We start from the raw sequence: 13,703 nt of genomic DNA, 5'->3' as shown, positions 1-13,703 counted from the left end.
TTGCTTCTCTAGAAACTTGACTAGACAGAATGTGAGGGAAAAAGTGAAAAGGCAGCAATGTGTTAAGCTTGGCTGAATAATGACCAGCAGGGTGAAAAGATAAGATAAGCACCTACTCACAGGATTGCTATCCTCAAGCCCCAGAAACGATTGACAACAGCCATTGAAACTACTTAATAGAGGGTATGCTAAAAAAGCAACTTTACAGCCAGGAAGTTTGTGACACAGAGAGGATGAAGCCTAAGCATGTGGGACACCACTTCCATCTTGGAAAATAACCAAGATGAGAGGCTCTTATTCACGATCATTTAATTAAAACAGGTTCATTGGTTAATGACAGTGTTGGTGTCAGCGATCACAACAGCAGTGAGTATAGATGGAGCATTTTGTGGGAAGCCATTTGCAGGAGGACACCTCACTCAGTCCTCATGTCACCCTTTTACGGATCAGAAAATCGAGGCTTAACAAGGTGATTTTCCCAGTGGTATCCAGTGGCAGAGCTGTCAGTCTAACGCGTAGGTCAGTCTAACGGCAAGATTGCTCCTTTCTTATGTTATGATATACCCGATCAACTGTTAGGGACCATCTTTGTGCACTGCTTCTGTTACCTTCAGAATGCTTAAGTATGGTGGGTAAAGCTCGTAGGCAGGGAGGAAGAAAGAGTACTGAAAAGATCCTTGGCCTCATTAGCTGAAGACATGAGCTTGACCCAGGCAGTACCAGTTACCAGCTGTGTGACCTCAGGCAGATCCCTTCATTCCTCCCTCCTCAATTGTCACACCCCGAAAATGCGAGTGATTGTAACTCTGGAAACCTCACCGGGCTGTTGTGAGGATAAAATGAAGTAAACAGAAGTGCCCAGTTTCAATGCAAAGGGTCGTTGGCACTTCCTAGCCTTCAGGTATTAGACATTGTTACTAAGCAACTGGGAACATGAAACATGGTCCATTGTCTGCCAACTGGTGCTATAGTTAATTCTGGCTCCTCTCTTACTCTTCCTTGTCCAAAACTTAAGACATACACTAACTGCCTTTCCAATAGGTTTTGTTTTCCTTTGGGAGAGAGGAAATCAACCAAGATGCCCCAAAATTAATCTCATAATTCCGTTCTCAGCAATAAATAAAATGGGGTCCCTGATAACTGCCCTGCCCACCCCACAAGGTGGTTGGGAAGCTCTTGAATGGTCATGAATGAGACTGCATTTCATAAATGGTATAAAGCGCTATCCAGAGAGAAGAAAACTCAATCAGAGGGCTCCGTGCTTGAGGGATGGATTCTTGGAAAACTAATTACTCTACATGTGGCCGGAATCTGAAGGTGGTGATTCTGGGGAGAAGAACCAGGTCAGTCTCCAAAATGGAGAAGCAGAAACCAGTCATGTTGAATCTGAACTTATGAAAGCTTTAGAACCAGAATCAGCCATCTTCCTTTGGACCATGAGCTTGTGTCATGTGTTATTGCTAGGTCATGTTTATTTCCTGCCCCTATTCCCTTCTTCCTCCTAATCCCTCCTGGGCCCCAGGACAAATGATAAGTATAGTAGATTATGACCCCAGGGAATTGTACAAATGGGAAAGGAAGGAGTGTATTCAAGAACATTTCCACTTCTGTTGAAACTGCACAGGAAGCTGGTGAATTCAGGCTGCCCTTCCTCACCTTCTGCTGTGCGCACAATTCTTTGGCCTCCTTCAATGTCAGTTTCCCTTTGGTTCAACTTCCTGATCCTGTGTGAATGTTTGGTGGTTCAAGCCAACCTCACTCTCCCAAGTGCTGGAGAAACAGAGAGGTGTACAACATGGCCATGCCGCCATGGAGCTCACAGGACAATAAGGATGAGAGAGAGAGAGACTGTGGGAGATGGATGCCAAGTGGTTGCTACAAACTGGAAATGGGACGAGGCTCAGAGGACAGAGAGGCTCTGTAAGTGAAGTCACTGCCAGGGGGGAAAGCTTCTGGAGGACATGGGACCTCAGCTCTTCCTTAGAGGCAGGACTTACATAACAAATGTGCTGCTGTCCTTTGTTGTTGGGTTTTTGAGGGGCTTTTTTTGTAAATAACATTTTAAAGACAATTTAAAAAATGCAATCTGCTGAAGGAACAGGAAGCAGAAGGGAGAAAATTGGGAAAATGACCCTCTTGGAGATATTCCTTCACTTACTCGGTGCTGGATTACCCAAAAACATCAGCTAAGTAGGGTTATCCCCCTAAAAAAATTAGGAAAAAAATTGAAATAAATTTGGGATTTTTAAAAAAATCTGATCATGGAAGTTTAATTGGTGTTGATACACTTATTTTACGGGTTTGTTTGGGGTGAGAGTATACATAAGCCTTGGAATCACACCACTGGGATCAAATCCTGCCTCTGTCACTTACTAGCTGGGTAACCTTGAGCAAAATTACTTGTCTTCTAATAGTCTGTTTCCTCACCTGCAAAACAGAAGAGCTAATAGTACCTCCTAGGGTTCTGGGAAAGGTTAAATGAACTATTGTGTAAAGCACAGTGTCTGACCTTGAGGACGCTCTTGCTGATGTGTCGTGGGTCATCATAAGGTCTTCAGAACTTGAAGGAGCTAAAAGCATCATCCAGATGTGACTGCCCCCTTCCACAGCAGCGTCAGAACCTCCTTCCTTGTCGTATAGTTCCCTCAAACCTTCCATGAGTGAGAAATAAGCATTGACATTCTTATATATGTTTCCAGACTTCATGGTTGGCCAGTATATATATTTTCAGCCCAAATATCACATGCCCTTTTGGGACTTTTCACCTGAAAGACATCCCTTCTGTGCTCTTGAGTAAGGTAGCCTTCCTCCCTGCCCCCGCCCCAAGCGACCTTGCACGGTCAGCTGCTCCGTTAGGCACTGTGGTGACTCCACTCAGGTCACACATGGCTGTGGCCTCATCTGGACCCTGATGGCCAGTTTGTAGACTAACTTCCCAGAGGGCAGTTAGGAAACTAAGAAAGAGTTCAGCCTGATTGTTTTGGGATGCTTGACCTCCAAGTATATGGAGTTTTGCACATGCATAAAGGACCTTCTCTTCCCTTCTGCCCTTGTGCAACTTTGGTTGCCCATGGACTGAATTTGTGATGAGACGGGGTCGTAATGTGGCTTACTGGACCTCGTGGTTTCTTCCTCCAAACCCTCAGCGCTGAGTGGCACAAGAGTTTCCCCCACTTTCTTCTTGGAAGAAGTCTGGTTTAAGCATCTTCCAAACTCCAACATCATGATGTCATTCCTCCACCCAACCCCATTTGCTATCTCCTGACTTGATTGATAGAGAAGCCATTTGAGGAAGGCTCCAGGAGCAAAGGATGTGGCGGGGCCAGGGGAGTGAGCAGCTTTCCGCAGTCAGTCATCTTTATTGTCTCTTTTCTTAAGAGCCTTTACTAGACAGGGCCTCCTCCTAGCTCTTGGTGGCCTCTCCTGACAGCATGCACAAGCAAGCGTCCTCAGGAAGCACCAGCTCACCAGGAACCATCCCCAGCCCGATCTGCTGATCTTCATGGCTGAGCTCCATCCTTCCTTTCCGGCCGTCCTCCTTGCTTCCCTCCCAGCCGTCACCATAGCAACACAGTGGTATAAAAAATAAAAGAGCCAAGGCATCTAAATATAGTCTGAGTCTCAACACTTCCAGCATGGAGCCTAAAACGTAGGGGGTGACAGCTAGAAGTATCCGAAGGATGAACGGCAGCCAGGAGGGAGGATGAGTCAAGGAAGGGTCGAGGCTAGAAGGGAAGGACAGGGAACTGTCATTTACGGGGCCTGGTGCCTGTGTCTTCTCGTTTAGCCCCCACACACTACCCAATGTGGATGCTGTCTTGTCCATGTTCCTGCTGAAGATCCAGAAACTCAGAGGCTAGGAACGTGGCCAAGGTCACACAGCTGTGAGCGATAAAGCTCAGATTTTAACTCGCATCTCTGGGATCCCAAAGTTTGTCTTTTCCCCGCCATACCACGTATACAGGTGTAGGCGAGAGAGTTCGCTGGCAATGCTGGGTTTTGTGAGGTCAGATAAGCCGAGGCCAGACTTCCACTAAACCACTGGATGAGACTAGGCCTAGTGAGGTGGGGCCAGGGAGAGGAGGCTTCCGCTTAGCAGCCCTTGTGTGCTCCCTGAGGGCCGGGAGAATGAGGGGGTGTGTTGGTAAGACTGCATGATGGTATGCAGTGGGAGTGGAGGCCCTTACAACACCCTGAAATGGAACTTAAGCAGTGAAAAAACGGACACAATTAGGAGCTCTAAACCAGAGAATGCTCAGTGGGACTCATACCGTCACTCATTCCCTTATCTATTCAGCCAACAAATATTTTTATTAAGCATCTGACATGTGCTTAACTCCGGAGATACAGAAACAATGAAAACTAATATAGCCTCGGTCCTTGTAGAGCTTAGGACAGTGGGAAAGACAAATAAGGAAATAATCACACACTTGATTGATTCTTTACAACCGTGCCACGTGCTGTAAGTACAAAGCAGAAGAACACCTCCTTGATGGTATCAGTGGAAGGGAAATACATGAGCTCTTACAAATGAAAAATCCACTTGGTCTATTTTAAAGGTAATGTGCATTTTCAAGGTGAATAGAGAGACTCGACTAGTATTTTAGCCTGGACCATGGGCCTGTGTTATCAGTGCACCCTGTAAAACCATTCCCTGCTTTGTATCTTCGTAATAATCGTGAAGTCCATCTGCTATCCATGCAGATGAGGCTTTCACAACCCAACAAACTAGACCCCAATGCAATCTGGCAGGAAGGAAGTGTGTGATGGCTCCTTCCTACACTCCTTGCTGTCAGAGGCGTGAAACCCAGTGTGTGATATGTAGGAAGGTTAGTCAGGCTGTGGTCCTGACCCTTTAGGGTGAGCAGGAGCAGCACTGAGAAATACCTGTAAATTAAGCAGGAACAGGAGGGGCAGGAGTAGTCATTAAAGTTGTGAATTTCTGTGGATCCAACGCTTTTCCAAACTACCTGCAAGGCAGCAAATATAGGGGATGCTGTATGAATGGGCTAGAATTAGATAATGTGTGTGTGGAGCTCTTTAGCTCTTCAGAAAAATGCTGTCTAAATATATATGTTCACGTCAAAGCTAACGACACAGCACTCTGTTTATAGTGCTCTGCTACCTACCTGCCAGCTCTTTCCCAGGGATGTGGTACAGATGAATGGGCAAGAGCTGGGGAATGTGCTTGGAAATCCTTGATTAAAGTCCCTCCAGGCAGATGTAGAATTTTAGAGGGATTATGTTATTGGCATTGTCGTTATGTTTTCTTTTACCACCCTGGAGTGTCACCGCCTTCCATTTCAGGTGAACGACTCTGCCTGACTGTTGCGAGCTCTGAATGTCATTGGAAAGGCAGCAGCCCACAATGTGCAGTATAAACAAACATGTTTTTCAATGAGGGTCCAGGGTGTTTTGGGCTGGCTATCGCCTCTCTGTTGAACCCTGGCTTTTCCAAGCTCATTTTATTTCCACCATTAGGACAGAAATATGTAAATGTCGTGCTCAAAATGAGTATTGACTACAAACCTTCTGGCCCTGAACACAGTTCAGAGGTGGCAAATGGAGGAAGGGCAGATGTGTTATGAAAGGGAAACAGACGCTTTCCACACCTCACCAGCTTGGCCAACAGAGTAAGAGAGCAGCGCTCAGAAGTCATTGAGGTGAGGGCTGGATGGAAAAGGAGCTTGAGAAATTGGCACAGAGTGGGACACAAAATCAGATTCTTGCATCACTGGGAAATGGAAAGGGTGTGAATGGGGGTGTTTATCTGTCAACAAGAGAACTAGGATCAGGCTAAAAGGAAGTCAGTTCAAATGCTGCTCCCACCCGCTGGGTCTCTGTAGAGATCTCCTCCTCCAAGGTTGAGGAACCTTTTATAGGATAAATTAGTATCATTGGTTCTTCCACACATACTCCCTTCTGGAGATCAGAGAGGATCTTTGAAGGCCCTCATCTAACCAATGGGATGAAAATATGCAAATAAACTGCCTCTGCAACCACCTCTGAGCTCCCACCCTAGGAAAGAACACAGAGCAGTTTTGGATAGTAGAGAAGGTTACTCTCTGAGAGGCATGCAGCTAACATTAGGGCAGCAGGTGCAGGGGAAGATAATAACCATTTCCAAACAGACTTCCTAGGACAGGCCAAGGTCAATATGCAGTGAGATGAAAATGAGGAATGAAATGCAAGCCCTCTCTAGGCATACCCCTGTGTCTGTAATTCTTCCTCAGGCCAGACCATGGGGTTCAAAAAATTCCCTGCTTGGTTCCAAACTGGCACTTGTCAATCTCCCAACTATCTTGCCCTCTTTGGACCCTATCCTGGAAACTAGGGAAAGAATAATCCTTTTATTGGTTGTTCTAGTTATAACTTAAAAAACAGACCATCATCAAATTGACATTTATGACTGCTTATTTTTTAATGTTTACATATTTTATGGAGATAATTGACATGTAACATTATATTAGTTTCAGGTGTACAATATAATGATTTGATATATGTATATATTGCAAAACGATCACCACAATAAATCTAGTTAATGTCCATGACCACACACAGTTATAAATTTCTGTTTTTGTGGTAAGAACTTTTAAGATCTGCCTTAACAACTTTCAATACACAATACAATATTATTAACTGGAGTCACCATGCTGTGCCTTACATCCCAGAATTTACTTATTTTATAACTGGAAATTTGTACCTTGTGACCCCTTTCACCCATTTTGCTTAGCCCCCACCCCCACCCACTGTCTCTGACAACCACCAATCTGGTCTCTGTATAGATGAGTTCATTTTTTCCTCTCACATGTAAGTGAGATCATATGGTATTTGTGTTTCTCTGTATGACTTCTTTTATATGCCAGTTACTATTCTACAAGTTTTATTCACATTGTCTTACTTAATCCTCTCAAAACCTTATGAGATAGGTTTAATTATTATACCCGTCTTCATATAAGGAAACTGAGGCTCACAGAGATTAAGTAGTTTGTCAGAAGTCCTAAAACTCTTAGGTACTGAATCCAGATATCCCTGATCCTGGGGCCTATGCTCTTAGTCACTAAGTGACAGAATGGATAATTATTTTCGTGGCATCAGTCACCAGAAGGAACAGTGGAAAATACGCTTAACTGGAGTCATGACTGAATAATTGAAGTGACAGCAGAACCAGGTTGGTTCTAGCCAAAGGTGACTCCTTTTATGTGTCTTTTGAAAGCCAAAGGAGCTTAGATTTGTTTGGAATGGGAGAGAGGAGTGATTAAAGTGATATTTTGTAAGAGTAGTCCAATAATAGCACTGTAAAGGGAGTAGCATGGCTGAGAATGGAGTCGGGAGACCGTCCCGGGCCTGCACAGCACACCTGCCGGTACAATCACACGTTAAGTGTTAGGTTAGGTTCTGCAGTCAGTGACTCGTTCAAATCCTGGCTTCACCACTTGGTAGTATTCATGCATCATTCACTCTTTCATTGAATAAACACATATTGGGTGCTGTCTATGTGCCAGAGATTGTTCAAGTGCTGATAAATGAGACAGTCATGGTTTCTGCGCTCAAGGAGCTTGTGTGCTGGTGTGGAAACAGACCATATATAGATAAACAAATACATAAGATAAAAACAAAACAGGGTGATTTGATGGAGAGCAGCTGAAGGGACAATCAGATTGGGCGGACAAGGAAGTAACATGTAAGCTGAGACATTTAAAAAGGACCTGGAGATAAGACTATGTGGAGGAGGAAAGTTCCAGGCCAAGGAAACAGGGGTGCCAAGGCTCTGAAGCAGGAATGCGGTGGGTGCGTTAGAGGAAACAGAGAGGAGGCAAAGACAGCGAGGGCCGTGGATGGAGGCACAGTGGTAGGCCATGAGCTGGGGGCAAGCAAGGCTGAGCTCTGCAGGCTCATCAGGTTCTCAGGGTGGTTCCTGGACCAGCAGCCTCAGTGTCACCCGGGAACTGGATCAAAATGCAAACTCTTGGGTCCCACCCAGACGTCCTGATTCAGAAACTGGGGATGGGGCCCAGCGTTCTGTGTTTTATCAAGCCTTCTACGTGATTGTGAATGTACTGAAGTTTCACAACTTCTGGGCTCGATTACATGGTTTTAATTTTATCCTTAGTGCAAGGGGAACCCACTGAGGGTTTCAATGCGGGCGTGGCATGTTACGATTTTCTTTAAAGAATTTTAAAAAGCACTCTGGCTGTTGAGAGGGAAATGGACTGAAACAGGACAAGAGAAATGGAGCCAGATGCGGTGGCTATGGAAAGGGTCCTGGCCAGAGGTGACAGTGGTTACAGCAGGGTCGTGTGGCCCAGAGGAGAGATGGACCACTCCTGACAAGAACAGGGAGACAGAAGCCAGAGCCACAGAGGACTGGCTGCCAACTGTTCAAAGCACAGTTCAAAGGCAATGTCCTTAGAGAAGACATTCCACCCTCCCCGTCTCTGCCCTGTTGTCTGATAATAGAGAGATCTGCCTGTCAAAAGGAGGGGGGTGCTTCCTCTGTGGAGGAGGAGGGGCAGGTGAAGAGTGGAGGGCGTGTTGAAGGGATGGACTCTGAAACATTGGCTGGTTTCCTGAAAGGCTGAAAGGGTTTGCCCTGAAGGGTGAAGTAGGGTCCTCCTTACATCACACACACACACACACACACACACACACACACACACACACACACTCAGGTGAGTAAAACCTGCCGTGTCCGAAAACAAGGGTTGTGGGGTTTTGCTCATATCACTACTCACAGAAATCCCAAGAAAGAAAGAAGGGCTCTCCTTGTTAGGCTCAGAAAGGGTAACCGGCTTAGCGAAGGCCACGGTGAGAAGCAACGGCAGAACTCACACTCAGGTCTTTTGCCTTTTTGTCTGACGTCCTCTCCATTATATCTCAGGCACCAAATGACCCCTAGAGGGGGTTAGGATTGGGTGAAGTGAGTCGTGCAAGTGCAGGTTTGGGTCCTGTCTTGATGTAAAATTTTGATATTTCGTCGTCCTGGATTTTTTGCATTCATTCTGATTTTTGAAAATATTGCATTAGACTAGTATTTGTCTTAATTACTGAGTAGTTGGTGTGCCCTTAAGTTTCGCACACATGCCTCGCTTGCCTCACCCTGGTTCCGGCCCTGGATCTCTTACTGTCTGTATCAGCCTCTTCCATCAACCACTTCAGACCTTTAAACACAAAGCAGATAGAATGGTCATCCCCCTCACTGCTGTGAAAATCTCAGCTTCTGCTTTTAGTGTCTCCGTTCCCCAGGAGGTCACCAGCTCTGTGGAACCAGTTGCAGGCTAGATTCTCGCATTAGAGCAGAGGATACAGTGCTCAGCACTCCTGTAGCTGAGCGGGGACCTAGGTCGCAGCCCCGCTGGCTCAAACCCCTCACAGCGGGTCCCATTGTGTCTCTAGGTGGCGCAAAACAAGAATTTGCCCTTTGGCTGGGAAGATGGGAAGAACCCTGAAACGGAAAACAGATCATCTGGAAGTCTCCCAGGCAGAAATTTCTGACACCTCCTTTGGGACCCACATGACAAGACACCTAAAATGGCAACAATGGCTGACACACCATCCGCAGGCTGCCCTTTCAGCCAAGGCCCCTGCCCTGCACAGCCCCACATGAAGCATTCCCGTTGACGTCCACATAGATGGAGCGCATTGCAGCTGTGCAATGCTGCTGTGCAATGCTGCAGCGCTGCCTGTTTCGTCCTCATTGATTCAGTCAATCAAAAGTCTACAGAATCAGCTAATATTCCACATAGTTAAGTCAGTCTCTAACGGAGGATTTTCTCTGCCCAACCCAAGGACAGTAATCTTTCCTGGCCTTGCTGTTCCCTGGGATCTCTGGAAATTATCCACCAGAAATAGGGGCTTCGTAGTGCCCCAGGGCCCAGGAAATCAAGGGGGAGGCAGCAGCTTGGGCTGCTGGAGTCAGGTCCTGGGGAGCCAGCTCTTCTCTCTCCATAATTATTAGAAGGTTTTTCATGGACCTGAAGTTTCATGCCTATACAATGTAAACTTCTTTCTGCTTGGATCAAAAGCATTCTTAAAAAATGAGATCCCCAGCAGAAAGAGAAAGCAAGACAGAGAGCCCCAACATCTCCAAAGCCATGAATCAGATAACCAGCCATTTATTCTCCTCGGTGCTGATAGCAGACACACGGTTAAATAAAATGATTTTATAGATTATTTTCATTGCCTTCCCAAGAAGGGGATTTATCACCTTCAGGGCACTGAAACTGTTTCTGCCCAGACCATTGGTGTGTTTTTTTTAATATCCCCTCTTGACTTAGATGACAGAAAGAATTGGAGCTATGTGTCATCCTTCCTTTCCCACACCAACTCCCTCGAGGGAAGGCAGGGCAGACTTGGGGTTCAAATAGGGTTTTAAAAAACTGAGTTACATATAGATCTGACACCTGCAGAGGCCCACTGCTATGGGGATTGGAAAGTTAACTCCCGTTTGGGAATAACTAGTCAAAGCTCCTCCAGATAGCACTTTCAGGAAGCCTAGACTGTCCCTCTAATGTACAGTGGACTGTCCCCAGCCCTCGCCCCATGCCTTCATGCCCCCATTCACATGTATTCACATTCAATCAGGAATATGAAGCCCTCCCCACCATAGGGCAGCAAAGAGGAAGGGAAATCTTTATTGTGGCTAAAAGAAATGAGAGCCCTCTTGTACTAGCAGAAAAATCATAGTTAGACAATGGGTGTGCACCTTAATTTTCCCATGTGCGTGACCACACACACACACTTTTATCTCTGTGTGGTGCCCATAAGCAATAGTCAAGCGTAGGAGCTTCTTGTGGTTTGTGGTGTCCTTACACCGAGACTGATGTGAGCTGCCTGAGGAGTGTAAGTTGATTCCCTCCGTAGAGGTGCTGAATTTCCTAGAGCTTAGTATTACTCCCTACCCTGTGCAAGTTCCACAACGCAAACAAAGGGGAGTGGCCAAAGGGATGCTTCCTGTACATGTTGACACCACTCAGTTTTCAGTTTCATGATAACTGGAACGTGCTTCTAATAAACACCATGTTTCCCCGAAAATAAGATTAGGTCTTATATTAATTTTTGCTCCAAAAGATGCATTAGGGCTTATGTTCAGGGGATGTCATCCTGAACAATCATGCTGGGGCTTGTTTTCTGGTTAGGTCTTATTTTCGGGGAAACACAGTATGTGGGTGGGTGGGTGGATGGATGGACATTACAGAGAGCTTACAATTCCTGGGATGAAGGGTTTAGTCTTTATCCTCCATGAAACGGTGGAGAGGATAAAAATTCGCGATTTAAAATCTCTTCTAGCCTGTACAGCTGCCCTGCAAGGCATGATAACGTCCAAAAGGGAGGGTGCTACGTTAGAACACTGCTTGTCTAAGGAATAAAAACGTCCCTCCCTTTACCCTGACCTTTGGGAAACAATGAGTGGCCTCTTTGGGGTTTTTGATGCCACTTTGCCTCTGACCATATCTTGAAGCCTAGGTCCGTAATCACTCAGGCGTCTCAGATGCCCTTTTCCCTTTAGCCGCAGGTGTGAAGCTCTTCAGCCGTTGGGAAAAGGGATATTTAGGACAACAAAGGAGTCGATCACGTGCTATGGTGCCAAGGAATGATCCCAGACCTTCTGGAACAGACAGAATGAGCATCAAGTCCTCAGACACATGGGTGTGTGCCCAGGGACAGGCCCAGCAGTCAGGTCTTCATTGTTAGTGGAGACAAACTGTCCCTACATTTTGCCTAGGAGTAGCCGCGTCCTTGTGGGTTTTCTGTGATCATCTCAGCTAGTCATAGGGATGGAGAAGCTGCAAGCAGCGAGGTCTTATCAGAAGGGTCCAGAGTAGATGCCAAAGGAGCAAAGATCACACTCCTCCAGACACACTCAAACACCCTTCCCTCCCTCTTCGTGCCTCCCTTCCTACTCATCCTCCCACCCATCTGACCACTCCCCCACCCCCCAAGTTGCAGAAAGTTCTTCGGTAAAACTCATCTCTCTGCCTCAGCCTATCCCATATTCCTGTTGGTTCAGCGCGTATGTCTGGAATAGTGACTCAGGCAAGAGTCTGCTAAACAGGGCTGCTGCTCCCAGTTGTACAGGTTGTGCACTGTGTGAAGACCTCTGGGTGGAGGCCCAAATGCAGCCAGTGCTTTCTACGCCAAGCCAGAGGAAGGCACCTTGTCCGTGCCAAGCGGTCTATCTCTAAGGCTGTATCTTTTCTCAGCCTTGCACAAAGGTGCTGTACATAGCCTAGCAGTGGCCCTGCCACCAGGACAGAGTATTCTGCTTACAAAATAGATAACTGCAAGACACTTCCAACAGACCGTGTTGCTCAGTTCCTGGCTTCATAAAGTCAACAAGCCTCCCGTATTATTATAGTCAGTCATTGCTGAGTAACAAATTGTCACAGACTTAGAGGCTGAACACAAGACCCATTTATTATCTCACAGTTCTGAAGCTCAGAAGTCCAGACATAATGTGGCTGGGTTCTCTGCTCTGTTCTCACAAGGCTGAAAACAAGGCCTTGGTCAGCTGGGTTCTTATCTGGAAATTCTGAAGAAGTGTCTGCTTCTGAGCTTGTTAAGGTTATTGGCAGCATCCTGTCTCTTGCGGCTCTAGGTCTGAAGCCCCATTCTGTGATGTCTGTCATCCAGGGACCACTCTGTTCCTAGAGGCTGCCTACACTCCTGCTCATGTGACACCCTCCATCTTCAAGTCAGAAAGAGCGAGCTGAGCCCTTCTCATGCTTTGAAGAGGTTCTGGTTCCCCTTCTTCTTCAGCCAGAAGGTTCCCTTTTTTCAGCCAGAGGAAGCTCTCTGCTTTTAAGGGCCCATGTGATTAGATCAGGCCCACCTGGATAGTCTCCCTATTTTTAAGGTCAACTGTGCCGTATAACACACCATATCATGTAACATTGTGGGAGTGATATTTCGTCATAGTTAGAGGTTCCAGGTATTAAGGCAGAACATCTGAGATGGGACATTTTAGAAATTCAACTTAACACAGCTTCCTCACCCACCCACCACATTCCTTTTGAAAGCCAAATCTTTGAGCCTTTTTTCCCCAAAGACTTGTTTGATTAAGCATATGCATGCCTTACTTTATCAGATAGTTACCCATTTTGCGCACATGCTAGTAGTATGTGGTAAAATAATTTGTAAATCCATCAGAATTACCTTTTCTCATCATAACCGCTCTCAAACATTTTGGTGGAATCCGACTTGGTCAGTGGTATGTTAGAACTGGCTCCTACTAGTTCACAAGAGCGATTGTTAAAAGTAGTAGTAGCTTGAAATTGACTATAGTGGGAGTATTTAACACCATGGTAGGCATACACCCCAAATCAGAGTTCCTTTTTATTCTCTCTCTCCCAAACAGCTGGTTTACCAGCACACCACTGGGTATAGACCTTTACAGGTCGTCTACTTGACCTCCTGTAGAATGTAGGAATCCTTTCCATGGCTGTTTTCATACAGGGTCATCCTACTTTTTAATACCACCAGGAATGGGGCGATCACTCCCCTTATAAGCCAATTCATCTCACTGGTACGTGAGAGAGTTGAAGCCTGCCTCCCTGCCAATGGCCCCAGGCCTTTGGAAGCAGCACTTGTAACAGCCCCAGAACCATTTGGAGTGAATGCCATCTACCCCTGCAGACAACTCTCCTCTGGATACACATCAGATCCCAGTTAGAAGCATAGTCTTTGGAGCCACACTGTTTGAA

The 13,703-nt window shown here is 46.1% G+C and overlaps 1 protein-coding gene across 11 annotated transcripts in view; it reads left to right on the top strand.

Annotated features, from left to right (window-relative positions):
- SLC8A3 (solute carrier family 8 member A3) overlaps positions 1-13,703 on the top strand; it is a 166,909-nt gene that overhangs the window by 128,519 nt on the left and 24,687 nt on the right. The window lies entirely within an intron of this gene.

This window comes from Rhinolophus sinicus, chromosome 3, assembly GCF_057876585.1.
Source record: "Rhinolophus sinicus isolate RSI-liver-muscle chromosome 3, RSI-T2T, whole genome shotgun sequence".
Classification (NCBI taxonomy): domain Eukaryota; kingdom Metazoa; phylum Chordata; class Mammalia; order Chiroptera; family Rhinolophidae; genus Rhinolophus; species Rhinolophus sinicus.
The sequence above is the reverse complement of the archived record's forward strand: the minus strand, read 5'-3'. Positions and strand labels throughout refer to the sequence as shown.